This window comes from Oryctolagus cuniculus, chromosome 5 (assembly GCF_964237555.1).
Source record: "Oryctolagus cuniculus chromosome 5, mOryCun1.1, whole genome shotgun sequence".
NCBI classification, from domain to species: Eukaryota; Metazoa; Chordata; class Mammalia; order Lagomorpha; family Leporidae; genus Oryctolagus; species Oryctolagus cuniculus.
Window position 1 is genome coordinate 127,546,909 of NC_091436.1, and position 24,224 is coordinate 127,571,132.

At 50.7% G+C, this 24,224-nt stretch overlaps 1 protein-coding gene and 1 pseudogene across 19 annotated transcripts in view; both read left to right on the forward strand.

Moving 5' to 3' along the window:
• The window catches only part of LOC138849662 (transcription elongation factor A protein-like 8), a 62,778-nt pseudogene extending 49,091 nt beyond the window's left edge, over positions 1-13,687 (forward strand).
• The window catches only part of TRERF1 (transcriptional regulating factor 1), a 226,174-nt gene that overhangs the window by 54,808 nt on the left and 147,142 nt on the right, over positions 1-24,224 (forward strand). For 3 of the 19 annotated variants that reach the window (XM_051855696.2, XM_051855695.2, XM_051855697.2), the window contains exon 3: positions 15,944-16,030. The exons of 15 other annotated variants lie outside the window; for them this stretch is intronic. The gene's annotated coding sequence lies outside the window, so the exon portion shown is untranslated. Of the gene's footprint in view, positions 1-15,943; positions 16,031-17,776; positions 17,808-24,224 lie in introns of those variants that run through there. One more of the 19 variants, XM_070074093.1, reaches the window with a different exon arrangement.

A 24,224-nucleotide genomic window follows, 5' to 3' on the forward strand; every position in this document is an offset into this window, starting at 1 on the left:
TGTGGTTGCTTTTTGTATCTTTCTCTTGCCTGGCTGATATGGCTAGTGCCTCCGACACTGTGTTGAACAGAAGTGGGGAGAGTGGGCATCTTCGTCTTGTTCCTGATCTTAGAGGGAAAGCCTTCATTTTGCTATGATGTTATTGTGGGTTGTCGCATTTGAAACCCTTCAGTATCTAGTTTGTTGACTTTTTTATGAAAGGATATTAAATTTTGTCAGCTGATTTTTCTGCATCTGATGAGATGACCATGTGGTTTTTGTCCTTCATTCTGTTCACGTGGTGAATCACATTTATCGTGCCTGGTGAGCCAGCCTTACATCCCTGGGAAGCTCCTGCTTGTTCTGGTGAATGATTCCTCTAAGATACTGTCGAGTATGGTTTGCTGGTGTCCCGGGCCAGTACTTCTGCTTATCTTCAGATAAGTGAGTGTAAGATGCGGGATGTTCTCCCAGGAGGTGCATCTCCTTAGCCCCACCTCCGTGTCTTTTCACTGAGTTAACATGAACCCTCATTAAAGAGTTGTTAATGGATATATAGTGTTATATAAGGCATCAGAACAGTCTAAAATGGATTTCTATCCATACATCCTCCTGTTCGTTTGAAATTTTTCTTGATTTGCTCTGCTCAAGGCAATGTGCCATGCCCAGAGGATCTGAGAAATGAGAGATAAGACTCCACTTCTGGGCCGGTGCCGCGGCTCACTAGGCTAATCCTCTGCCTTGTGGCGCTGGCACACTGGGTTCTAGTCCCAGTTGGGGCACCGGATTCTGTCCCGGTTGCCCCTCTTCCAGGCCAGCTCTCTGCTGTGGCCAGGGAAGGCAGTGGAGGATGGCCCAAGTGCTTGGGCCCTGCACCCCATGGGAGACCAGGAGAAGCACCTGGCTCCTGCCATCGGATCAGCGCGGTGTGCCGGCTGCAGCGTGCCGGCCGCGGCAGCCATTGGAGGGTGAACCAACGCAAAAGGAAGACCTTTCTCTCTGTCTCTCTCTCTCACTGTCCACTCTGCCTGTCAAAAAAAAAAAAAAAAAAAGACTCCATTTCTGAAGACCCTTTTCACTGGCGTTGAGAAACAGAAATAGAACATAACTGTACCCCAAGCAGAACAAAGTACTATGGTGAGCATGCAAATACAAGGGGGTAGTGGAAAGGGAGTGAATCTTTCTGGAGAGGTGCAAAGACAATGTTGGGTTGGAGTCTTCAAGGAGGAATGGAATTTGGTCCTGGGAGAGCGTGAGAAGCCACGTGGGGGAAGTATGGGCCAAGGTGTGCTGTGTCAGCGCTCTGGGTTCCCACACACCACACGGCACCAGCACGGGGCCGATCCCGCCCTGGTGTTAGGGGGCTCTTGCCCAGGAATGGTTTTTCCAAAAGTTTCCTTTGGGCATTAGAGGTAGAAGCATGATGTCAGAAGAGGGCTGGTATTTACTGTTTGGTGGACATTGATCCAATCATCCTGCATCATCTGCACATAGCCAGCAAGTGCTAGAGCTGGAATTTGAACTTGGGATTCTCTGACTGCGAGGGCCCGACTCTTCCCATCTAACCTCCTCATCACCTCCTAGGGAGTCGCTGTAGTGAAGCCAGTTATTCCCAATAGGATTCAGGTAGCAAAGTAGAATCAGCCTCTGACCAGAGGCCATGCTGTGAACACATTTTATTGTCTTTTTTTAAAGGGAGTTATTTTATTTGTTTGAAAAGCAGAGAGTTATAGAGATGAGGGAGACACACACACACACACACACACACAGCGGGGAGGGAGATATCTTCCATCTGCTGATTCACTTCCCAAATGTCCACAACAGCCTGGGCTGGGCCAGGCCAAAGCCAGCAGCCAGGAGTTTCTTCCTGATCTCCCACATGGGTGCAGGGGCCCAAGCCATCCTCCACTGCTTTCCCAAGTGCATTAGCAGAGAGCTGGATCAAAGTGGAGCAGCCGGGACTTGAACCAGTGCCCATATGGGGTGCCAGTGCTGCCGGCTGCGGTTTTAACACGCTGCACCACAGCGCCGGTGCCAGTGTTTTGTAAGGCTGCTGTTTGGCTGCTTTCTGAGATGACTGCTGTGAGGGTTATTTCTCTGAAGAGCAAGCATCTTTTGACCCATGACCTGCCCAAACTGGTGAGTCATGTTCTTTGCTTGAATGGGTCATTGCGTTTTTAGTGGAGGTAGGCTTTTCAGCTGGAATTCCTGCCCTTGGTTGTGGTGGTATTTTTGTTGGATGTGTGAATGCTGTCCATGAAATCTAAAAGCAGCAGCAATGAGCAGGAGAGAGGTGGGGGTGGCCACTGAGTGAGGGGGCAGGCACTTCCGGGGGAGGTAGATTGAGCCCTGGCAACTTTGGACTCAGTCTTCCTGAGAGATGTCTTGGGACTGACTTGAGAACGGGTTAGGTAGGTGAGTGTCACCAGGGAGTGGGATGCATGTTTGTGTCTTAAATATTTGCTAATGATGATATAATATTGTCATGCTGGAGCACAGCTTTTTTTATTATTTTTATTCATTATTTATTTTTAATTAAGTAATTATTTTTTAAGGAATACAAATTTTGTAAGTACAACTTTAGGAATATAGTTATTCTTCTGACCATACCCACCCTCCCACCCGCACTCCCACCCCTCCTCCTCCTCTCTCTTCCCTTCCCAGTCCCATTCTCCATTAAGATTCATTTTCAATTAACTTTGTACACAGAAGACCAACTATCTACTAAGTAAAGATTTCAACAATGTGCACACACACAAAAACTGTTTGAGATCTAGTTTTACAGTTAACTCTCATAATACAACTCACTGAGGACAGAGGTCCTGCATGGGAAGTTAGTGCACAGGGATTCCTGTTGTTAATTTAACAGTTAACGCTCTTATGTATGACATCAGTGACCACTCGAGGCTCTTGACTTGAGCTACCTAAGCTATGGAAGCGTTTTGAATCCACAAACTCTGTCAGTGTTTAGAAAGGCCATAAGCAAAGTGGAAGTTCTCTCCTCCCTTCAGAGAAAAGTGCATCCTTCTTTGATGGCCCCTTCTTTCCACTGGGGTCTCACTCACAGAGATCCTTCATGTAGATCATTTTTTGCCACAATGTCTTGCTTTCCATGCCTGAAATGTGGAGCACATCTTGATGGTGCCTCTGTCCTGTTATTTGTCCTTCTCACAAGGGGATAGTGTGGCAAACATTGTCTAGGGCAGGTGCCCAAGGCTGTGGGTTTTGACACCTGAAGCAGGTGCAGTTCTTGTTCATGTCACTGTCCTCCTCTGACGGTGCCCTCTGCTCCTTCTGCTCCTCCCATTCGCCTGCACAGAGTAATTTTAGTTGTCAGGATTCTTCCAGGACTACAGATCAGTTCATCTTGGAACCTGCTTCTCCAACATTGTCTTGTCTGTTATCTCTGTACTATGTACTGGGGTCTGTGATTCTGCTGCTACAAAACACAGTTTGAAAACCAGATGCCGGGAACCATTGCTGCACTGTGCCTCATCCAAGAGTGGCCCGAGGAGGCTTTGGCTCCTGCTGCAGGGCAGGGGTGACCATGGGAAGGGGACTCACGTGCCTGTCCTGTAGTTCTTGCTTTGCTTCTGAAGTCTGGGTCCTTCCAGTTCTTGGGGGATGCAGGATCCTCCTGTCATCATCCCAGGCTACGGAGGGGGAAAGCTTGTAGGGAATAAATCCCAAGTTACATATGCTGCCTCCTGTAATGCTCACTTCATGGACAAGGGAGCTCACAGGGCTTGAGTCACTTACTTGAGGTCACACAGCTACCAAGGGGCCTTGATCTGATCCCAGAGTTCATGGTTTTCATTCCCATGTACATCACATGACCCAAAGTGACTATTCTCTGTCACTTCCCCCTTGTGGGGAGGTGGGTGGAGCAGTGTGTGAGGGAGTGCAAGGTGGACAGCTCACGTTGCTGTGCCTGAGGTGCTACCTCTGGGGTCAGCATCCTGGGTTTGGATGACTGGCTGCCTGGGGAGGGCTGGGGTGCTCGGGTTGAGGGTGTCAGCAGACAGGAGACTTCTGTGAGCCTTCAGCGCCCAGATCCCAAGCACCAGAGCCTCCAGGCAGGCCCCGCTGTCCTCAGCTCCCCATCCTCTGAGTCTGGCTGGCTTTCCCCAGGGTTCCTAATGGAGTCCTTGGAGCATGGCTCAGCAAGAGACCTGCCTGGGAGGGTCCAGGTGTGAAGGGGGCAGGGCCCGAGGGCTGGCCCCGCCTGTATACCGTGTCCGTGCATGAGTGCGTGCGTGTGGGCACACGTGGGGACCGTTGGTGACTTCTGCTGCCTGTGTATCCATCGCAGGGAGGTGAAATGGCGTGGAAAAGCCACGGGTCTCAGCCGGCACAGGATAGTTTAGTGGCGGCTCTGAAGCCTTCAGCAAGGATGGGACCAGCTCAGAGCCCTCCATGCTAAAGGCCTCTCTCTCCCTCCTGGCGCCAGTATCCACCAAGAGTGAACTACTCCAGAGCCAGAGCTGAGGACCACAGCTGCGCCAAGGCTCGCCAACCCACTCAGCGCCCCCTCCCTGCATCTCGGGTCAACCCCTCTCCACACCAGGGTCCTGGGAGCCCCGAGTGGCGCGGCTGGGTGGACCTTCCCAGCCTGCTGCTCAGCCCACTCTGACTCTGTAGACAGGCGGCTGAGCCCCAGGGACGAGAGCTGGCTGCCATGAGTGAGCCCCGCTCGGGCTGCACTGCGTCGCAGCAGCTCCTTGCAAAGGGGCCTCTGGAGGCCGAGGCCTGGCTCCCCGAGGGATGCGGGTCCTAGCTGCCCTGCCTGCCCCATTTTCCTTGGAACAAGGGCCCTGTGACTTCACTTGGGAGAATGCGGTTGGATACAGTTTGCCTAATTTTAAACAAAGTGGGCTGGGGTGGGTGGCAGCGAAGACTGGCGTGGTGCTTTCATTAAAGCACAATGTGGTGGGGGAAGGTGCGGTTTTTATTTTTACTTCACTGAATGAGGGTGGAGCACAGAGCTGAGGTTTTCCCTCTCCCCCCACCCTTGCCTTTTCTTTTCTTTTTTTTTTTTTAATTATTAAATCGATATTTTTACATTTTCAAATCAGGACCCAGGGAGTGTTTCACTCACAGCCTGAATATAAATTCCCATAGGTTGAAGTAGAATACTGTCATCCTGGATTGGGAGTTGTTATTTTGCATTTTGTGTTGGGCAAGCCTTGTTAGCATCTCTAGACCAGTTCTGGGCAGACCTGGTGGTGTTCCCAGTTCCCCGCACTCTCTGGGGGCGGGGGGTGGGGTGGGCCCTGGGAGTCGTTTCTGAACTTCAGCTTCCTCTGTCAACAGTTGATAGCAACACCCATGGTTTGAAATTGATGCACACCCGCAGTTACATGTGTGCAGCCCCCAGCCCTGCTCTCTGTCTCCCCCGGGCCTCCCATGCCTTGCCCCCACCCAACTGGGAGGAGATGGAGCTGCAGGGGTGCAGGGGTGAGATAGAGAGGAAGCCTGCTGAGGGAGGGGGCGAGGGGATGGCGTGGAAGGATGCACTGCGGTGGTGGGGTGTGTGTGTGTGTGTGTGTCCATGTGTGTCAGTGTGTGTCTGTATATGTATTGTGTGTCAGTGTGTGCGTGTGTGTATGCATGTGTCTGTGTGTGTGCCTGTGTATATATGTATGCATGCATGTGTCTGTGTGTATGCCTGAATGTGTATGTGTGTATGTGTCAGTGTGTGCCTGTGTGTGTATTGTGTGTCAGTGTGTGCGTGTGTGTGTATGCATGTGTCTGTGTGTGTCTGTGTATATATGTATGCATGCATGTGTCTGTGTGTATGCCTGAATGTGTATGTGTGTATGTGTCAGTGTGTGCCTGTGTGTGTATTGTGTGTCAGTGTGTGCGTGTGTGTGTATGCATGTGTCTGTGTGTGTGCCTGTGTATATATGTATGCATGCATGTGTCTGTGTGTATGCCTGAATGTGTATGTGTGTGTATGTGTGTGTGTGTATAGGAGGTGGGGTTGGAGGATTTGTTTCTCTCTTTGAGGGAGACTGGGAAAGTATTAGAGGCCTGAGCACCTAGACCCTCACCCCAGACGAGTATCTTCCTGGGGTTTCCCTTGTTGATTCCTTGCACTTAGTCTTCTGAGCCTTTGAAAATCCAGGTTTAAATACTGGTCCATTTATTGCTTTATGGTCATGAAAGCAACATGTGGAGCTGATGTTTGGCGGCACCACTTTGGATGCCTTCATCCCTCGTTGGAGCGGCTGTGTTGGAGTCGCAGCTCCGCTGCTGACTTCAGCTTTGTGCTGCTGCACAGCCTGGAAGGCAGCAGTGACCGCTGAAGGAGCTGGGCTCCTGCGACCCATGTGGGAGCCCTGGGTTGAGTTCCTGGCTCCTGCCTCCTGGCTCCTGACTTCTTCCCAGGCCCAGTCACTGCTATCATTTGGAGAGCGAACAGGCAGATGGGGGTGCTCTCTCTTGCTCTCTCTGTCAAATAAATGAAATGAAAGTTACATGTTCTGGAAAAGTTGGAGCATTCCGAAAATCACAGGGAAGAAGATAATATCATCCATCCTCCCACCCTCCTGGGAGAAACCAGTGTGCGGATTTTGAAGTCTACGTGATCAGGCTTTGTCTTTGCATATATGAGGGGGTTTTAAACAGTTCCTGGAAATTGGAATGAAAAGATAAGTTAATTTTGGCCCCCCAAATTTGAGATGCATGCATATGAGAGATCTTCAAAACGTTTATGAGAAATGAGTATTATGAAAAAACTGCATGGATTTCAATTTTTTTGCACCAAAATTTAGCATCTTTTCTTCCATTTTTCCATGGACTTTCTGAAGTGCCTTATATACACTGGGAGTGTTGGTTGCTTGTTCATTTTTATGGAACTAGAATCACACTTCACAGACTGTTTATGCAACGTGCTTTGAAAACAATATATTGTGAGCATTTCCTAGTTGTAGACTGTCCTTCTTCCACCTTTGGGTGGTGGGGGCACAGCGTCCTATTATGCAAGTATTCCATAGCTTGTTCCAGCAGCCTGCCTTTGTTAGTCCTTTAAATTGCTTTCCCTCTCTTCTGCTCCTTCACTTAATGCTGCATTGGATTTGGGAGTGCAGATTTTAATAGGTAGGCCACTGTTTCGGGAAAGAACTCCCTGGTGAAGCTAAATGGCTTCCAGTTTTAGCCCGCCTTGCGTTCCTGCCAGACCTTTGCACTCTGTGCGGATTCCCCCTGTAGGGAGGTGTCATGCCTCTCTTGCCTTCCTGCCCTGCCCTCCGCACACTGCCCAGCACCCTTCACCCATTCCTCTAGGAAGGCTTCCTTCTCAGAGGCAGGGTGTCCTGTGAGCCAGCACAGCTGCCCCAGAAGATCCTAGTTCAAGGCCTGACAGTGCCACTCACTTGCAGAATAGCCCTGAACATTTTATGGTTTTTTTTTTTTAACGGTTTATTTATTTATTTGAAAGGCAGTGTGACAGAGGGAAAGGGAGAGAAAGAGAATGGGGGCAAGAGAGAGAGAGAGAAAGAGAGGGGGGACAGAGAGAGAGAGAGAGAGAGAGAGAGATATCTTCCATCTGCTGATTCACTCTCCAAATGCCCACAATAGCTACGGCTGGGCCAGGCCAAAACCAGGGGCCAGGAACTGCATCTGGGTCTCCTACATGGGTGCAGGGACCCATGTCCTTGAGCCATCAACTGCTGTCTCCCAGGCCCATTAGGAGGAAGCTGGATTGGAAGCAGAGTAGCCAGGCCTTGAACCAGACAGTCCAGCAGAGGACTCGAGTGACTGCTCATCCCTGTGGCGCTGTGTTAGCACCCAGTTTCCTGATCTGCAGAGTGAAGGCAGTGCTACCTTTTTGGCAGATGGGGAGGGTGAAACACCATCCCAGCCTTGAATGGGCTTTGTAACTCGAAGGATCATAAAGGTGGAAGCTGTTGGCACTGGCTGTGTGGCCCACGGCTCTTGGCCTCTTTCAGAAGTGAGTGATTGGAGATTTGGGTCCAGTGGTGTGCTTGGAGCTGCCTCGCACCAGCTCATGAGAATGGACTGTGTGCATCTCTTCCCACCTCTGGTCCAGTGGCCCTGTATGGACAGCATGACACTGAAATTGGCCATAGGAGAGTATATACCGTGGAAATTCATGGAAATTGACAAAGGCTACAATTAAGCTTTTGCTTTCTTTTTCTTCTCTTTTTTCTTTCTTTTGGAGAGCTGCTTGTTAAACATTGGCTGTTTATCAGTCCGCCACATGATTTTGTCTCCCGTGCACTATTTGACATTCGATACATATTGTTTTGGGTCTGAATTTATAGTCTTCTTTTCATATGTTAATACCTCATTTTCTCTAGCTGGCCTGTTAGCTCTTAGGGGCAGGAATTAGATATTTGAAGACTGTAATTGCTTGGATGATGGCTGTGATCATGACCCATAAAAGCAGCATTTACGCAGTGAGCTTATGACTTTATTTGAAAATGTTTGACGCCGCTGAGACTTAAGCTCCAAGGGGTCCACAGTGACTGTGCAGGCCCTAGGGCCCAGGGCTCTCTTAATGATCCTTTACAGATGGGTCTTTCCAGCACCGCGTTTCCATAGTGTAGTGGTTATCACGTTCGCCTCACACAGATGGGTCTTTCCTAGGATTGGTGTTATTTAGCCTAGAAACTGCCCAGGATATAATAAAAAGACTTTCTGTCCCTGTGTCTTCATTAGTGGCTAGAGGCTAGGGGCCGGCGCTGTGGTGTAATGAGTAAAGCTGCTGCCTACAGTGCCGGCATCCCATATGGGTGCCAGTTCGAGTCCCAGCTGCTCCACTTCCTATCCAGCTCTCTGCTGTGGCCTGGGAAAGCAGTAGAAGATGGCCCAAGTCCTTGGGCACCTGCACCCATGTGGGAGACCCGGAAGAAGCTCCTGGCTCCTGGCTTTGGATTGGCACATTGTGGCCAACTGGGGAGTGAACCAGCAGATGAAAGACCTCTCTCTCTCTCTCTCTCTGTGCCTCTCTGTAACTCTGCCTTTCAAATAAATAAATAAATCTTAAAAAAAAAAGTGGCTGACAAGAAATAGCTAATGTTTAGTGATTGAGTGTTTGCTGTGAGCTAGGTACATCCCAAATGCCATTACAATCATTTTATTGCTGAATTGTCACTCCCGTTGTATAGTAAAATACACCATTGTTATCCTTATTGTATAGGGGGAACATATGAAACTTAGAAATATCAACCTACTTGGTCATAATCGAGGGAGATCCAGAATTGACTGCCCATTCATTTGTTCGCTCATTCATTCATTCGTCAGACGTTGAACCCCTGCCGTGTGCTCTGTTTGGCTTTGGCTCCCAGGATGAATGCCAGCAGTTCCTGCCCTTGGGGGCGCTGCAGGCAGATGCTGAGTGATGGTGTTGGGGTGGGAGTGTCAGTGAAGAAAATCACTGGGGGAAGGGGATGGAGGGGGTATGATGAGGTTGGGGTTAAGCTGTTAGAATTCCAGCCCTGGGCACTGTAGCATAGCAGGTAGAGCCACTGCCTGGGATGCTGGTATCCCATATGGGCACTGGTTGGATTCCTGGCTGCTCTACTTCTGATCCAGCTCTGTGCCCCGGAAGGCAGTGGAAGATGTCTTAAGTGCTTGGGCTCCTGCACCCACGTGAGAGACCTGGAAGAAACTGCTGGCTCCTGGCTTCGGCCTGGCTCAGGCCTGGCTCAGGCCTGGCTCAGTCCTGGCCGTTGCAGCCATTTGGAGAGTGAACCAGGGGATGGAAGATCTCTCTGTCTCCTTCTCTCCCTGTCTGTAACTCTGCCTTTCAAAATAAATAAAATAAGTCTTAAAAAAAAATTCAAACCCTGTATGTCTATATCACAGCAAGCCCTATACCTAGCTGACCATCTTGCCCACACACACACACACACAAAAAAACACACACAACAACAACAAAAAAACATTTTATTTTATTTTGGGAGCAAAGCTTCACTCTGTGGGGAAGATGCAGGATGGTGCAGGGAGAGCTCGTGGTAAGCTCGAATCAGGGGCAAATGACACAGTACCCTCCGCTGTGCTGGTCCATGTTGTGAGACTTCGCAGATGTGCGGGGGAGTGGTGTGAGCTGGAAGGCTGGGCGGTGAAGGAGGGGGAGCAGGACGGGTTCTCTGGGGGTCAGGGAGTGGGAGAGGATGCACAGGTTTAGAATCCGAGACCCACAGGACTGGTGGCTTCTTGGAGATCAGTGTTCTCAAGGTGCACACAGTCACGGGAAGGCATGGAGGGTGGGATAACCCTACCGCCAATGCCACCTGCTGCACTGTGCTCACCAGAGGGCAGAGCCCAGTGTTCCATTCTCAGGCCTGCCTTGTGCAGTGGCCCCCTGGCTCCCAGCCGGGGAAGATGGTATCTGGGAGCAGCAAGCCTGTTTAGGCACCTGTTGAAAGATAGCCCTCAGCTGTAACACCTCCCTATTGCTGAAGAAGGAGGAGAGTGCTCCAGGTCCTTTCAGGATTAACTCATTCAAAAAGGAAATAGTCCAAAAACACTCAACATGCAAAAGTCTTGTGAAGAAAATGAAGGAAAACCACAGAACATGCCAAAGGCTGAGGAAGACCACCCTGCTCGAGAGGTACCACGGGAGGCAGAAGGAAATCCCGCACCTTCCCTAGAAGTAAGCCAGGAGGCCGAAGGAACCCTTGGAGGAGGGCCCACTCAGCCCGGCCCAGGATTTAAAGAGGACACTCCGTTAGGCATTTGGACCCTGAAGAAATGATAAGAGGAGGAGATGAGTTGGAAAGGCTTAAGGAAGAGATAAGAAGAGTAAGAAACAAATTTGTGATGATGCATTGGAAGCAAAGACATTCACGCAGCCGTCCTTATCCTGTGTGCTTTAGGCCTTGAATTCTTTCTCGTCTGATACTAAAACCTGGCCCCTGCTTTCATTTTGTTAGCATTTTCTGATGTGTCTTTGACCTCCATTTTACTTTTAGTTATCTGAGGATATTTTGTTTTAGGTAATTTCCTTGTTACCAGCATCTCATTGGATTTTGATCCATCTTCCAGTCTGTTTTCCAACTGGGAAGTTTCACACATATGCATGGAAACACATTCATTCCATATTGTAAAGTCAAACATAACAGGTTACAAAGCAACATATTAAGTATTAGCTCACACATGTAGGATAAAATTCCAAATTGTGTGTGTATATGTGTGTGTGTATACATACAATCATATATCAAAAACTTATCTGTGTGGTATGAAGTTTTGTTTGTTTTGCTTTTTGCTTATGTGTATTTTTGAATGAAATTCTGTCTCATGCACAAACAAAGTAATAGGAATTTTTTTTATATATAAGTAAGAGTTAAATAATTTTGCAACCAGCTTCTACGGGCAATGGGGCAACCTAAACTCTTGAAAGAACTATACAAAAGAAATGTAAACCTCAAATCACCTCTGGATCTCTTAGCCAGAGGAATAAAACTGGCAGTTATGGGGGAAAAAAAAAAAAAAAAAAAAAGCCCTTAACCCCGGGAGTTCAGGAGTCAGAGTGGATTGTGAAGACAGACTAAGCATACTTCTGGAAGATGGGACCTTTGTGGTGCTAACAGACTAAAAGTACTTTTGGGTTGCCTTCCCTACCCCCTTGCTTTGTGGACCAGTCAGTGTGCGGTGTGGCCCAGTATCTGGTGCACGCTCTGCCCTGGGAGGTAGGAGCTGGGACCCTGTCCCTGTTCTAGTTTAATCAATTTGCTTTGTGACATGGGGCTGGAGCTTGGTCTCTTCCTCTGAACAGGAGGGGGCTGGCCAAAGGTACGGGTGGCCCTTGCGGCCTTTATTCTCAGCTGGAGGTTAGAGCGGCTTCCACTCACAAAGTATTTTTTTTAGATGTATTTTATTTATTTATTTAAAAGGCAGAGCGATAAAGAGAGAGAGACAGAAAGAGAGCAAGACAGAGCAGTCTTCCACTCACTGGTTCACTCCCCAGATGGCCACAATGCCCAGGACTGGATAGGGCTGAAGTCAGGAGCCAGGAATCCCATCTGGATAGCCCAAGTGGGTGGTAGGGCCCCAACCACTTGGGCCATCTTCTGCTGCTTTCTCAGGCCATTAGCGGGGAGCTGGATTGGAAATGGAGCAGCCAGCTCTCAAACACAACGCCAGCTCCCCAAAAAGTGTTAAGTCCTCCAGATTTCCCAAGTGACAAACATTCCCGGGAGCGTAGGGATTGAGAAAGGGTTTGGAAAGGCCTGGGTCATCCAACGTGCTGGACTCCGTCTCCTCTAGAGGATTTCTTGGCCTGGGGTGCTCTGTATTTTTCTGCCCACAATTCCCTGTCCTAAGCACCTGAGAGTAGCCAATGGTTAAGCAGCCACTGCCCACACAGGCCCTTCCCCACCAAGTCAAGCTCACCCATGCCAGCTTGTGAGACACCCGGCTGTTGCCAGGAGGAGGGGACATGTTGGGTGTACTTTCCTGATGAGGGGGTGGGGAGGGTGTGATTGTGATTTCTGGCTTTCGTACAGTCCAGTGTCTCAGAACAGTACAGGGCCTCCTCCCGGTCCTTCCACCGGCCTCCCCCTGAAACCTGCCTGTGACACTGGTGTGAACACCAGGCTTCAAAAATAAAGTCAGAGAGAGAGGTGCAGAAGCAACAGGAAGTGGGGAAGTGAGCAGAACAAAGCCTGCGAGGTGTGCTCAGAACACTGTTGATGTGTTTTTTCTTTTAAAATCCTATGTCTCTCTTAGGCTGCTGGGGTAGAAGCTCTTGTTTGTTTCAATGGTCCCGCCTCCTCCGCAGCCTATGGTGGAGACATATAAGTGGGTGTTGGGCGAGTAGGGGGGCTATGCAGACACCCCTTCCCCACCTCTGGGAGAGTTCCTGAGTTCATGTCTCTCTGAGGCAGTGGATACCCGCGCTCTGCTTTTCTTAGACTTAAAAAGAAGCGAGAGCCCGTGCGGCGACTTCTGGTAACGTGAAGGGCCTATGTAGGCCGACTTGAATGGGACTCCCCCAAATCTGCTGGGAATTGTGGCTCCCTAAGTCGCCTCCTGCCGGGGAGCAGGGTGCACATGGCCCATGTGCCCAGACAAATCCCCGGGTGACCAGATGCACGAGGGATCGTTGATTTGGAAATGAAGTGTATGTGGGTATCCCTCCTTAGCTGGCTGTAGCCCAGGGAGGCCAGGCTGGCTTAGCTGTGCAGGGGCTTGAGTGACGGGGAGCTCAAGGGAATACCTGTGCTACTGCTGAGTATCGGGGGTCTGCGCAGCTCCCTGACTCCGCCCCCTCCCACTGCAGACTCTTCAGCAGGGATGGCTAGATGATATTAAGAAAATAATGAGGCCGGCGCCACGGCTCAATAAGCTAATCCTCTGCCTGCGGCTCCGGCACATTGGGTTCTAGTCCCGGTCGGGGCGCCGGATTCTGTCCCGGTTGCCTCTCTTCCAGGCCAGCTCCCTGCTGTGGCTCGGGAGTGCAGTGGAGGATGGCCCGAGTATTTGGGCCCTGCACCCCATGGGAGACCAGGAGGAGCACCTGGCTCCTGGCTTCAGATCAGCGCGGTACGCCAGCCGCAGCGGCCATTGGAGGGTGAACCAACGGCAAAAGGAAGATCTTTCTCTCTCTCTCTCTCACTGTCCGCTCTGCCTGTAAAGAAAAAGAAAGAAAGAAAGAAAGAAAGAAAGAAAGAGAGAGAGAGAGAGAGAGAGAGAGAGAGAGAGAGAGAGAGAAAGAAAGAAAGAAAGAAAGAAAGAAAGAAAGAAAGAAAGAAAGAAAGAAAGAAAGAAAGAAAGAAAACTGGAACAGTGAGCCGGTGCTGCCTGGGCCTCTTCTTTGGGTCCAAAGGCCCAGTGCTGGGTCACAGGTGTGATCTTCCCGAACTCTGAGTGGTGGCAACCAGAGATGGGTGACAGAGCAGATGTCCTTTCTCCTAGCTCACTCTTCTACAGCCTGAGTCTCTCCCACGGTGTCCGCTTCTGAGATGGCTGGGCTTGGAGTGTGGTGCGTGCCCGGCAGTCGAATGTCCTTGTGGGGGCAGCTCACCAGGCCCCGGGGTTAGCTCCATCTGGATTCCTTTAGCTTCAGTGAGGGGTAGGCTGCCCCGGCCGCTGGGACAGAGAGTGGCGAGCCTTATTTCCCGCCTGCATCATGGCCCGGCAGAGTTAAGTGTGAACTCCCTGAGAACTATACCAGGGAGCAGCCTCTTGTAAAGATAAGTTAGAGGTTCGCTTCGTTGTTTTATTTTCTCAGCCCCATTCTAGTTCATGCCTGTGGCATTGCGGCTTTGCCCTTCTTGGGCTGAGTCAGGCCTGCTTTGAGTGTCCGAGTTGGTGTCTTGGTGGCAGGTGGTGTGGCAGAGGCCGTGTCCACCTGCCAGCCATGCAGGCCCCCTTGATGGTTACAGGCCCTGGGCCCCTTCCTGCCCTCCTGTGCCCCTGTTTTGGTTCTGTGTGTCCCTCCTCTCCTGTCGTCTGGTGAAGGCAGGGAAGGCAGATACTGGGCTGTCTGGTCAATCGGGGAAGCCATGCACAATGAACGAACAAACAGGCAAGAGACAGTTTTTGAAAAATGCCTCTGGCAGCTGTGTAACCTTCAGGGGCTAATTTGGGGGCATTTGAAACAACCTGCCGGGGAGTTCCCACCTTCGGAAGAGCCCAGGCTTGAACTGGCTCTTCCTCTGGCTGTGCCACCCAGCTGTGTCAAAGGCGTGGTAGGTGGCGGTGGTGATGGCTGGCAGTTTTCAAGTGAATGAAGCTTGAGGAGGGAGCACGAGCTTTAAGGCAAATCTCGCGGCAGCCTGATTTTCAGGTTTTTATGAATCGAGAATGCAGAGAAGTTGGTGTGCATGATTGGAAGTTGCACCAGCTTGGGTGTGGTTGGCTGGGCCAGCCAGCACTGAGCGGAAGCCACATGGGTGACCCCAGCACCAGTCTCTCCCCACTTTTTGCTTTTGGAGGTTGGGCTCCATTTAACTGCTTGATAGATGAGAGCAAACAGATGAAAAGTAATTCTAAACTGGTTGTACTTTATTGCTTTCTATCCTGTTCCAATACTTCCTTATTAATAAAATTTCCTTTAAATTTATTTTAATCTAATTGATTATTTTCTTTTTATTTGAAAGGCAGAGAGACACAAGAGTGAGGCAGAGAGAGATTGTCCATGTGCTGGTTCACTCCTCAAATGCCCACAATGGCAGGGGGATGGGCCAGGCCAGAGCTAGGAGCCAGGAGCTCAATCTTGGCTCTCCCACCTAGGTGGCAGTGACCCACGCACTTGGGCCACCATCTGCTGCCTCCCAGCCACATTACAGGGAGCTGAATCAGAAGCTGAGGCAGGACTTGATCCCAGGCACTCTGGTATGGGATGTAGATGTCCCAAGCAGAGGCTTAGCTGCTGCCCTCCCCCCCATGCCTGCCCCTCCCAGCTGGTTTCAATGCCCTGATGGCTGGACAGCTCCCAAAGCGGATTCTTGCAGATACAATGTAGTGTTTTGGTCTGTTGATTGTAAAATGTTCTGTGGGAAATGTGGTCCCGAATGTGAATGTATGAACTCAGCTTTTATTTTTAATTAAAAAGGTTTACGCTTATTCTTTGATTATTGAAGTACAGTAAAGAGTTTGGTGTTTAGCACCGCAGAGGAGTTGCCACCCCCATTCGCCCACGAACAGGGAGAGTGCATTTGAACGTAAAATTAATAGTGTTTGTGGTTTAGAAACCCACCTTGCCATTAACCACCAGTGCATGTCAGCCTGAAACACGTTCTTGTACCAGAGTAAACCACAAGGTTGTGGAAAAATGTAAAGGAAACCATCGGGGCAGAGAGAGGTAACTTAGTAGTAAAAGGCAAAGGCTGGAGGGTGGGGGGTCCGTGGAGGGGCTGCAGAATAGAGAAAGGAGGAAGGGGGCCGAGTCTGGCTGCATACTCTTGGCCCTTAGGCCAACTCGGACTTCACCAGGGAAGACTAGCGGCGTGTGAGCCGAGTGTGGATTCTGACTCCTGTGTTTTCTTAGGTTTGCATCTGAAACGTGAGAGAAAAGGAACAGGTGACAGTTGTTGGAATGGAGTGGGTTCACCCCCAACAGCCCAGCTTTGTTAAGGTAGACTTCATTCATCCAAGGTGATGGTTTCTTGAGTGTGGGTGGTTTTGCTTGGTGGATGTCTGGAGACATCTTTGGCCGCCATGCCTGGAGGTGGTGTGGAGGGCGTGCGGGTGGTATTGGCAGCCAGTGGGTAGAGGCCAGGGATACTGCTGAATCTCCTGTGTATGCGAGGATCCTGCAGAAAGCTCATGGGAAAATGGGATTAAAAGATAAATTTATTTTTGATGCAAAAGAGCCCACCAAAAGGTGTTTGGCTTAGTAGCTAAGACACCACCTGAGACACTCACATGCTGGGTTTGGGTCCCGGCTTCACTCCTGAGTGCAGTTTCCTGCCACTGCAGACTGTAGGAGGCAGCAGGTGGTGGCTTAAGGACTTCAGCTCCTGCTCCCCACAGGAGAGCCATGGGTTGGGTTCTGGGCTCCTGACTTCAGCCGGGCTCAACCCTGGCAGTTGGCAGCATTTAGGGAGTGAATCAGCAGATGGAACTCTGTCTCACAATTCATTGATTAATGCATTTAAAAAATGAAACTCAAGACAGTTGTTAATGATGACCAAATAAAATTTTTAAACATTTAGTTTTATTATCGAAAATTGGTTTTGCCTTTGAAAATGTGTATTATGAAAAAGCTACGCATGAATTTCAAGCTTTTTTGCCTTACAATAAACTCCTCTTGTATATCTTCATGACGGTCATTAGACAGAAAGCCACCCACACCAGAGTGGTCAGTTTGGTACTCAAAGTGTCAATAGGGCTGAGTTGAGAAACTGTGACCCTCCGGGCATGGCTGCTGCCCACCCCATTCTCAAAGTGGCCAGGGTCTGGGCACCAGGCTGCAGGGTGAGCATCTTCACGGCTCCGCTGCATGGGTTCCAGGTGTCAGCTTCTAATTTTGCCACTGAGAGGCAGAGTCCCCCCTTCTCTCCCGAGGCTCCTCACCCCACCCTGTTGTTCCGGGGGTGTGCGTGTGCCCCCCAGGCTGATTCTCTAACCCTGCCCCCTACACAACACTATGGTTCTTATCTTTCTTGCTTTGCTCCCCACACCACCCATTCTTTCCTCTACCTCCAAGCAAGTTAGCGAACCTCCAGGACACACAGGAGATGTCCCCTATGCCATTCTCCGCCCCCAGGCCGGGAATTTAAACTGTGAACTTTTTAATAAACTATAGATTTACCACCAGTCAACTGTAAAACACATGCCTCTTTCAGGCCACTTTTTGACAAGTTTCAGGTAAGAATGATAGCACATTAAATTATTAGGCAGTTTTATGACTGTGCAGGGAAGATTTAGCCTTTGATGAATAAATATTGCCATAGCCCAATTTAGAACTTGACAAATGCTGATTTACAGCTTAAAATATAGGGGTTATTTCATGATGGAGTGGTGGCGGCCGCGGGGTCGGTTTAACAGTGATGTCTGCGCACCTTTGAGTGATACGCCATTAAAACGCTGCCACAGGCAGAGCTGCAGGCAGAGTTCCTGGGTGGCTGCCGGGGGATCCTGCCACTCCCAATAGGTTTCAGGGTGCAGGTCACTTCGCCATGCACAGTTGCGGCAGAGAGTGCTTTGAGGTGCTAGTGATTACTAAGTGTGGGTGCCCTCTGGGTGCCCGGCAGTTGATCCTGTGGGTGCACCTTTTCAAGGCTCCACTTGCCTGTCCCCGTAGCTTCAGGGCAGCAGGGCCTCCTGTGTCAGCAGCGACTATGCGTTTTGCAGGTGAAGAGATGAGAGTTTCGAGGACCAACATGTTCAGAACCTAGAGGAGGAAGCTGGTGAGTGTCTTGTGTGTTCTGGCTGTGGCGGGCGTCTCATCTTTGAAGCAGACATCTTGGGACATTTGAACTGACGACTATGGACGCTTACAGGCGTAGAGGATGTGAAATTGAAACTGACCTGTTGTCCGTAGTACGCATGCACACATGGGGATGGAAAAGCTAGATCCGTTACTTTCAGTCTTTTGACTGGCTTGCTGTTGGTTGATTGAATAATCGATGAAGGCATGTTATAAAATGTACAAGTTACAAAAACTTTAAAGTAGAGTAAATAATTCTTCCTGCTCCCAGCTACCCAGTTCTCCTCTCTAGAGGTATCCACTATCTTTGAAAGATAACCTATGTGTGTAAACGCATGTATGAACCCATAGTATTTTTAAACAGCTGCTGCCACATATTCTTGTCATCCTGTTTTTGGTTTGTCTTACCTTAAACAGACATTGACAGTTGTTCCATTTCATGACACAGAGAATGCTGGCCTTGTTTTAAGTTTTTAAAAATTTTTTCTTTCTTTCTTTCTCTCTCTCTCTCTCTCTCTTTTTTTTTTTTTTTTTTTACAATCAGAAAGACAAAGAGACAGATCTTTTTCATCTTCTGGTTCACTCCTCAGATGCCCACAACAGTGGGGGCTGAGCCAGGCCAAAGCCAGGAGGCTGGAACTCAATCTAGGTCTCCCACATGGGTGGCAGGAACCCAAATATTTGCATCATTACCTTCTGCCTCCCACATTGCACATTGGCAGGAATCTGGACTTGGGAATGGAGTCAGCATTCACACCCAGGCACTCTGCTACGGGATGTGGATGTCCCAAGTAGTGTCTTAACCAGTGCACCATAACCACCATCGCTTACTGTCTTTCTTTTGTAGCTGCTTACCATTCCATTTTAGAGATGAATCATGACTTATTAAAGCGGCCCCCAGTGGTGAATGTTGAGGTTGTTTCAATTCTTTTGTCATTCTTAATTATGCTGGAGTGAATATCCTTATGGACATGTGTCCGTGGTATGAATTCTTGGAAGTAGAGTTGCCGGTAAAGGCACACATACATTCATGACGCCTGTAGTCACTGCAGGTGTCCCCTCAGGAAGACTGTGGCCGTTCACCCTGACAGCATCAGTGAACAAGACATCCTCACCAACACGGTGAGGTATCAAGCCGTTTGATCTCTGCCAATCTGACTGATGGAAATTGGTATCCGAGTTAGTTTTAATTTGCATTTCTTTCATGAGTGTGGTTGAGCGTATTTTCACAAGTTTAAGATCCATTTGTATTTTCGTTTGATTCATGCTCTGCCCATTTTTCTGTTGGGTTTTTGGTCTTTCACAGTCTTTGAGATCCGTTATCTCTTTGACCCATTTCTGTATTGGGTGTAGCTCGCTCCACGGGTAGAAGCCGACTGTGTGTTCAGATGAGGCTTTGGAGAGGGGATGGATCGACCATGCTGGTGGTGAAAGGGGGTCCCTAATCTTGGGTGTGGACATTGCTGTCTGGGAGGCTGCTGGAGCCTCTGGGCCTGGTGGGCTTTGGCCTTCACCCCCGCAGTGTACCTCCAGAGCCGGGAGCCATCTGACTCAGGCTGCGAGCCCAGTGCCTGAGGGCTAGAACATGTGAGGATGGATTGATTTCCCACATGGCCATGAATGAGACTGGGAACCCTTGGATTGGGAGGAGGAACGGGGCATGGGGATCCAGGGCACTGGATATTTGCAGTTAGGAAAGTCTCAGGAAACAGGAATGGCAGCTACACTGAAAAAGGTCAGGTACGCGTACAGGAGTATTTTAAAAGTTCATGGAAGGGGCCCAGCATTGTAGTGCAGTGGGTTAAGCCACCACCTGCGACACTAGCATCTCATATGAATGCCAATTCAAGTGCCAGCCACTCTACTTCCAATCCAGCTCCCTGCTAATGCGCCTGGGAAGGCAGAGGAAGATGGCTCAAGTGCTTGGGCTGCTGCCACCCATGTGGGAGACCTGGATGGAGTTCTAGGCTCCTGGCTTTGGCCTGGCCCAGCTCTGGTCATTATGGCCATTTGAGGAGTGAACCAGCAGATGGGAGCTCTCTCTCTGTCTCTTCTCTCTCTCTCTCTCTCTGTGTAACTCTGCTTTTCAAATTATTTTTTTTTAATTTCATGGAAAATGGAACTAAAAGATGTTTATTTTAGTACAGATTTTTTTTTTAATTTTTTGACAGGCAGAGTTAGACAGAGAGAGAGACAGAGAGAAAGGTCTTCCTTTTCTGTTGGTTCACCTCCCAAATGGCTGCTACAGCCAGTGCGCTGCACCGATCCGAAGCCAGGAGCCAGGTGCTTCCTCCCGGTCTCCCATGCAGGTGCAGGACCCACGCAGCTTGGCCATCCTCCACTGCCTTCCCATGCCACAGTAGAGAGCTGGACTGGAAGAAGAGCAACCGGGACAGAATCTGGCGCCCTGACCGGGACTAGAAGCCGGGGTGCCAGCACCGCATGCGGAGGATTAGCCAAGTGAGCCGCGGTGCTGGCCAGAAATTTTTTTTGAAATCCATGCATGGTTTTCTCGCAAAATACATTTTCCATGAACTTTTTAAAGTTGCCTTGTGCATGGTGTCCAAAAAGCCAGGAAAAATAGGGTATACTTTTTAAAAAATTTATTCAGAGTTGGGGTGGGAGGGGAGAATCTTCCATTCATTGGTTCACTTCGTAAGTTCTGGCAACAGCTGTGGCTTGGCCAGGCTGAAGTGGGGATTCAGGATCTCGAGCTGAGTCTGCAGCGTAGGTGGAGGGACCCAAGCACTTGAGCCATCACCAGCTGCAGGGTGCTCGCTGATGGGAAACTGGGCTTGGGGGTGGAACTAGGACTTGAACCCAGGCACTTTGGCAGATGTATGTGTTGGCCAGCAACCTGTTAGGCTGAATGCCTGCCCCAGATCCTTCATGTTTAGACAGTAAGTTACATTTTCAATCCTATGCTCACAATATTTTATTTTTTAACCTACAAGTACCTTTTCAGATGTTTATCTAAACATAAAGCAGGGGCATCTGGCAATGAGTGGAGGTGTTTTGGTTGTCACATTTGGGGTGGGGGACAGTGGGAGAGGGAGAATGCTGCTGTATTGAGTAAGCAGAGGCCAGGTATGCTGGTGAGCACCCTACAGAGGACAGCCCCCCACGTCCCCCCGTAATACCAGCAGTGTCTGCACATGGAAAGCCTGGGTGAAACAACAGGGTCTTGTTAATCTGAAAAAAAGGCTTAATGACGCCACTCTGCCCCCCCCCCCCCCAGTTTTCAGACATTTGGATTTTTTTAAAAAAGATGTATTTATTTATTTAAAAGGCAGAGTTAGAGAGAGATCAGCCTTCCATCCGCTGGTTCACTCCCCAAATGGCTCCAATGCCAAGGCTGGGCCAAGCTGAAGCCAGGAGCCCAGAGCTGCTTCTGGGTCTGCCATGTGGGTGCAGGGGCCCACTTGGATATCTGGGTGTGGTACCCGGCTCTGGCTCCTGACTCCAGCTTCCTGCTACTGCACACCTTGGAGGGGTGGCAGTGATGGCTCCAGTAGTCAGTGGGAGTCCCTACCACCCACATGGAAGACCTGGATTGAATAACTGGCTCCTGACTTCAGCTTCCCCGCCCCTAGTGTGAGCAGGTGACTGGGAGCTCTGTCTGTCTTTCTGTCCATATCTTGAATCAATAAACAAAAATTTGAATAAGAAGCTAAGCTGAGACTACATGCTGTGACTTTGCCGACACTGAGAGCAGAGACTTGGTGGGCACTGTCTCCTCCTCGCATCCCACCCCTCCCCACCCCTCAGCTTTGTCGAGGTCAGGATTTGGCTGCAAGGATCACCTTTCCCCTTAAGCATACCCAGGGCACAGCAGGGTGGGATTTTGAGGGTCATCCATGCCGTCAGGGTGGCGTTCTCAGTCCCCATGGTGGGACTGTGCTGGACTCTGCCTGAGGCTCGGCCACCCCCATGTCCCAGGCCCTCAGGACACCTGCGGCAGCCTGACCCTCCCCAGTCAGCCCTGGTGGTTCAGAGGAAGCCCCAGAAATAGTGAGCATGTTCTCCTTCGGCCTCCGCTGGGAAGATGGCTTAGCGTGCGTGTCAGGAGCCCGTTCCCCCTGCCCTACCTGTGCGTGACGCTGGGCAGGCCTCGTCGCATGTGTGTGAAGGGGGAGCGGTACCGGCGCTGCACAGCTGGTGCTTGGGCAGGACTTAGCGCCTGTGTTGTCTGCTGCCGTGCTGCAGCGGGTGGAAACTCCAGCCCTCTCCACCCTCCTCTGCAGACCTGTGGACACCCGTCCAGGAGGAGCTACACACCGGGCTCCCAGGCAGCCTGCCACGGCTTCCCCATATCCAGGGTAGGCGCTGTCTCCCCCCCCCCCCGCCAGGAGATGCAGAACTCACACCTTGGCAGCCCCTCCTCCCTCTGTTGCACCCCTGCTCACCCACCCTCATCTCCACTGTGGGAGGCGTGGCCTTGTCTCCTCCTTCCGGAAGCTGAGAGGATGGTTGTGTCTGGGCTGCTGGCTTCCTGCTCTTGGTCCTCACGGTGCATCTCAGCTGGGCCACAGCCCTGGTCACCAGAGAGGGCCATTGATAAAAGGGTGACAGCCTTGGGCCAGAGCCTGTGGCCAGTCCGCTAACACGTTGTTGGGTAGAGCTGACCTTACCTTTTGTTCCTTTCCATTCAGTACGGAGAGTCCTATTCTGGTAGTTCCCATGAATGAGCTTGGAGCTGGGGGCCACAGGGTCTTGTGCCTGGGTGGGACGGTCCAATCTGAGGGTCCTCTCCTACCTTGCTGGAAGAAATCCTGGGATAAGGAGAAGCTGTATGTGATGGAGAGGAAAGGAGTTTCCAGTCCAATGAGGGTGGCACGGCCCCCACTGGCAGGGACTCCCAGGCTGTGGGGGAGATGGAATCCTGTCCCAGGGAGCCCCAGTCTGAATGGAGACTCGGTTCCTATCACCAGGGAGCAGCACTCTGCTGGGGAAACACAGGAGGCGGCCCCGGGGCGGGGCAAGCTCCCCGTCTGATGGGTGAGCAAGTCCGTATTCTCGGGAGCCCCCAGTCTGATGGAGGAGACAAATTCTGCTAGTTTCTCCCCATGGAGGAGACTTGAGTCTTGCTTTCCGACCCAGGTTCATGGAGTGTGCCACGGAGAGAACCCTCAAGAAAACATGTAAGAACCTGTCACCTTCTCCCTCCTGGGACAGTAGGGGCAGCAGGAAGACTGGGGCAGCATCATGGGCAGAAGCAGGTGCGGGAGCACCCTGCAGGCGGGGCCAGTCCTCCAGCCAGGCCAGCCCCGCCCTGAGGCTGTGCTATCTTTAGTGGTCACCTGGGTACTCTCCACAGGACAGTGCCACAGTGGCTGCTTCCGGGGCTGGACCTTTTTCCCTGGAGAGCTGTGCCTTTTGGGGAGAGAGAATTTGGTTTATGTTTGGGGCGATCCCTGGGAAAGAGTTGAGGGCTTCCAAAACCTGCCTGCTGTTCCTTGCATGCCCCCGAGGCAGGACGGGACGTGTAGACCCCTTGGGCAGTGTCACGGTCACAGAATATGCGTATTGTAGGAAAGGCAGTGCACATCCTGGAGCCTGACCCTACTGCTTCACAGAGGGGAGTGTGGAGGCCAGGGAAGGGCAGCATGCACTGCTCAGAGGCCATGCGGGGCTTCACGCCTGGCTCCTGAACCTGGTTCTCTCGTAGGTGCGCCCAGCGCAGGCTGCTTGGTAGTAACAGAAGTCAGCGGGTAATGTGAAAGGCTATGCCAGATCAGTGATTCCCTGGCTCTGATACCGTCTGACCCCAGGACTTTTGCACATACTGATCCTTTTGCCTGGAGTATCTGTGTGGCTCTCCTACCTGGCCATCCTAGAGAAGATGCTCACGTTCTCCACTGTTCTACGTCCTGTTTGGCATAATAATTAGCATATTCATGTATTAACCCTCTGTTTCTGCCCTTTAGAAAGTAGCCACCAGCGCCGGCTCTGTTTTGTTGCTTGCTGTATCTCCAGCACCTAGAATGGGCCTGGGACAGAGTCAGTTGCTCAGTGCCTGTTCAAGAAAGCAAGTGAGGGGAGGAGGAAAGTACAATGCAAATGGCGCTCAGAGGAAGCCAGGCTCTTGGCGTGAAGGCGGGTTTCGTGTAGTCGGTGGGCTCCGTGGGGAAAGGGCAGACGCCCACTGCCTTCCAGCGGCCCTGTTTCTGATCAGTCCCTTTGGCAGAGCCCCGACTCCCGTGTGCTCCAGCCGCCCTTGAGATCCTTGTGCCTGTAACCCAAACGAACTAAGGCTGAACTTCGCTCTTCTCGGCAAAGTTGCGGTTTGTAAGTGCTCTGGGCTCGGGGAAGCCCTGAACCCTACACCGAAGCTCCCCCGGCCCTTGGTCAAATGATGGCCTGGAGATGGTGCCAGCGAGCCAAGTGAGTTTCTGCA